At 42.6% G+C, this 4,534-nt stretch overlaps 1 pseudogene across 1 annotated transcript; it reads left to right on the forward strand.

Moving 5' to 3' along the window:
- The first annotated feature begins 239 nt into the window (after positions 1-239).
- Positions 240-581, forward strand: LOC310800796 (elongin-C pseudogene; annotated as a pseudogene). Its single transcript has one exon. The product of its transcript is annotated as an elongin-C pseudogene (transcript).
- The last annotated feature ends 3,953 nt before the right edge of the window (positions 582-4,534 follow it).

Genomic DNA, 4,534 nt, shown 5'->3' on the forward strand with positions numbered 1-4,534 from the left:
ATGAGGTAATCGATGATGTCATCAATGATGTCATACATGTCAAGATATAAATAAGCGAGGTTTCAGCAGTCTCTATTGATTCTGTTGTTCGACTGGTAAGTACTTGATCGGCTGACTTACTTTGCCTGTTTACCCAGCTTGAAGACATCTCCGGGATTCTGACCAATCATCACCTGTGGCGAGTTCCAATTTAAAGAATCCAGCATAATAAGTGGAACTGTCGGAAATTCCAGGACATGATGGACAGTGAAGAAGAGAGTACCTATGGTGGCTGTGAAGGGCCAGATGCCACGTATATGAAGATGATCTCTTCAGATGGTCATGGATTCATTGTGAAAAGAGACCATGCCTTGACGTCCGGAACTATCAAAGCCATGATGAGCGGGCCAGGCCAATTTGCTCAGGATGAAACCAATGAAGTGAACTTGAGGGAGATCCCATCTCATGTCCTGGCCAAGCTCTGCATGTACTTCACCTACAAGGCCCGTTACACCAACAGCTCCACACAAATACCTGAATTCCCCATTGCTCCGGAGCTCGCACTGGAACTGCTGATGGCTGCAAACTTTTTGGATTGCTAAAATGACAAAGAGACAATGTAGCGGCTTAATTTATCTCAACTGTTGAACTTGTTTTGTCATGTACAGTACATGACAGTATATGAAAACATGAATGTTACAATAAAGCCCTGGTGTCGTCACTAATTGTTATGGAAACCTGACTTGCTGACTTGTATTTCTATGCTTTGTTGTGTGTTAGTTGTTGGCCATTTTATTTCGTTTTTGTCTTTTCTTTCTTTTCTTTTGTTTGTGTAAGGAGGTATTGTGCAGTCATACTGCTGCAGTCTGTTATGTGTTAAAAAAAACTGATTTGCGATGGTCACAATGCAAAAACATAGACCGTACAGACCTGTCAATCACATCCCAAAACATAGGTCAATTTTACCAAAAACCAAACAAGACGAGAAGACCGCAGCACAGCCTGCTATTGGTCTGCGTAAGATGATTTTGGTCAATAATAATGATGTCATAGACATTGTGTTTGCCCAACTTCGCAGCACTGATGACATCGCAATTGATTGCTCTTATGACATCACTTATGATGTCACAATGCCTATGACATCATCAGTGATGTTACAATGGGTATGCCATCATCAGTGGGACAAAAAATTTAAATACACAAACACACATTGCGGAACATTGAGGAGGGGGCGGACCCCCGAGTCTGGAGTTTGTCTAATTCTGTGAGAGGCAGCAATGTGCCACAAGGCATCCAGTCTGCCAGAAAGCCATTAGAAGAAGATCATCAGTGATCGAATACGATCAACATCCACAATCATCAGAGATGTCATAGACCATGGCTGACCAATTTGGGACCTTTGAAAGGAAAAAAAATTGCGGCCACTATTATCTATTTTAGATTTAGAATGTAAAATATGTCTATACATTTATAGGTCCGGCCATCCATCCAGATATCACAATGCAAAAACATAGACCGTACAGTATATAGAGCGTACATATATATATATTTCATTGTTTATTTGTGTAGGGATATACATGTAACATAAAACAACGTAAAAACGGACGCATAAAAGTTCCAACATTTCTCAACTCACCTCAAAGTTTTGTGTGGCCAGATAGAAATGAGCATGACATCACACCAAATGTTTGAAATCGACATGATGAAACCAACGTCTCCCCTACATATTCTATAATATAGAAATACCACCATCAGGGATATTGGCCCCGATTCCTGTTGAGGAAGTTTGGCATTGGGACAAGACCTATGTGCAAAGTTTGTTTTATTTTCATGAAGGCAGATTTCCTCAGAAGAAGAAAAATGGCAAATACAAGTGGGCGGGGCTAACTTAGCGAGGCAGCTGGATTCACACAATCACATGACAAATCCATCTTGCCACACTTCAATCTATTGGTTTGATTCCGAACCACCAGTGGTTCACACCAATCAGTGTCCAGAGGGGTTCACACCAATCAGTGTCCAGAGGCAGCTATGTGGTTCACAGCAATCAGTGTGCAGAGGCAGCTATGTGGTTCACAGCAATCAGTGTGCAGAGGCAGCTATGTGGTTCACAGCAATCAGTGTGCAGAGGCAGCTATGTGGTTCACACCAATCAGTGTGCAGAGGCAGCTATGTGGTTCACAGCAATCAGTGTGCAGAGGCAGCTATGTGGTTCACAGCAATCAGTGTGCAGAGGCAGCTATGTGGTTCACAGCAATCACGTGTCCAGAGGCAGCTATGTGGTTCACAGCAATCAGTGTGCAGAGGCAGCTATGTGGTTCACAGCAATCAGTGTCCAGAGGCAGCTATGTGGTTCACACCAATCAGTGTGCAGAGGCAGCTATGTGGTTCACACCAATCAGTGTGCAGAGGCAGCTATGTGGTTCACAGCAATCAGTGTGCAGAGGCAGCTATGTGGTTCACAGCAATCAGTGTGCAGAGGCAGCTATGTGGTTCACAGCAATCACGTGTCCAGAGGCAGCTATGTGGTTCACAGCAATCAGTGTGCAGAGGCAGCTATGTGGTTCACAGCAATCAGTGTGCAGAGGCAGCTATGTGGTTCACAGCAATCAGTGTGCAGAGGCAGCTATGTGGTTCACAGCAATCAGTGTCCAGAGGCAGCTATGTGGTTCACAGCAATCAGTGTCCAGAGGCAGCTATGTGGTTCACAGCAATCAGTGTGCAGAGGCAGCTATGTGGTTCACAGCAATCAGTGTGCAGAGGCAGCTGTGTGGTTCACAGCAATCACGTGTCCAGAGGCAGCTATGTGGTTCACAGCAATCAGTGTGCAGAGGCAGCTATGTGGTTCACACTAGGGGTGTCAAAAATAATCGATTACAAGATGCATCGCGATGCGGACGTGCACGATTCTGCATCGATTCACAAATGTCAAAAATCGATTATTAAAATAAATAAATAAAAATAAAATAATAATGAAATAAAATATAATGGAAGTACATGCAGTTGTTTATTTTAATTATGGATCATAATACAATGCAATTCCAATGCACTTTTATTTTAAAAGTAGCCACACAGTGAGAAAAAAGAAAGTGAGAAAAAATAAATCATGTATTGCGGAAAAAAGTGATGCATCGATTTAAGATGCATCGAGATGCATCGATAATCGTACTCGAATTGAATCGTAGCCCTCTGAATCGTAATCGAATCGAATCGTGAGGCCAGTGAAGATTCACAGCCCTAGTTCACACCAATCAGCGTCCAGAGGCAGCTACAGTATGTGGTTCACACCAATCAGTGTGCAGAGGCAGCTATGTGGTTCACACCAATCAGTGTCCAGAGAGCTTTGATGAGAAGAGAAAAGTATGTGTTCGCTGTGTTGGTGTGACCCAGCTAATTTATCCTTCACACCTGTGTGTGTGTGTGTGTGTGTGTGTGTGTGTGTGTGTGTGTGTGTGTGTGTGTGTGTGTGTGTGTGTGTGTGTGTGTGCGCGCGTGCGTGCGTGCGTGCGCACACGCGTGAGAGAGTGGGTCATGAGGAATACATTTACTGCCTGTAAATCTCTGTTTTTTATTTTTCAAGGGGCACGCGCGCACACACACACACACACACACACACATTTAGACATGTGTTGTGCAATGACAGTATAGGCCGGGCCCAACAGCTGTTTAGGTCACCAAAAGGAGGTCTCCATCTCACGCGCACACACACACACACACACACACACACACACACACACACACACACACACACACACACACACACACACACACACACACCTACTTTTTTCTCTTTCTTTGCAATACTTTGACCACCCCATTATTATGAATATATTTTGACAATTTTATTGATTCGGAATACATGTTAACTACCTGCTTATTACTCAGGGATGCAAACTAATGGAGAGTGAAAAAGGTGACAGATACCAGGGCTGATACAAAACCACTCAAAATCATTCAGTTAAGTGCCCTATTTTGGGATCAAAAAGGTGACTGTCACCTAAAGGTGACTAGTTTGCATCCCTGATTACTGGTAGGAATATATTTTAACTATTGATAGAAATGATGTTAAGGCAGTTGGCTAATGGAGAGAGAGACACAGATCATCAACAATGCATCACTGCTGCCCTCTGCTGGGTACAGCTGAACTGACAACTTAGACCACAGAGTTAAAATGAAGGTCAACATGTTTAAGCGACCAGACACACTAAATATGGTATAAATGTGAATGTATGACGTTGAATGAATGAATGAATTTATTTGGTGATAAAATAAAATAACACAACAGTACATATAGTAATGAAAGAACAGACAATATATCAATCACCGAGGATAAAAACACAAAAAATACCGAAGGCTTATTTCCATTGTGGTCCTCAACGTTTAGTCATACAATAGCTATCTACACTATGGTAGTTACTGTAAACTTACTGACAGCCCAAATCTATCCATGTTTTAGCCCAGACATCAGGTATAAAGATGGCTTATAGAAATATTTTAAACGCAAAATTGCTTTCTGGGACTGCACTTTAATACGACGACTATTGCACAATGTAGC

This window comes from Poromitra crassiceps (assembly GCF_964638095.1).
Source record: "Poromitra crassiceps genome assembly, contig: HAP1_SCAFFOLD_77, whole genome shotgun sequence".
Lineage (NCBI taxonomy): Eukaryota > Metazoa > Chordata > Actinopteri > Beryciformes > Melamphaidae > Poromitra > Poromitra crassiceps.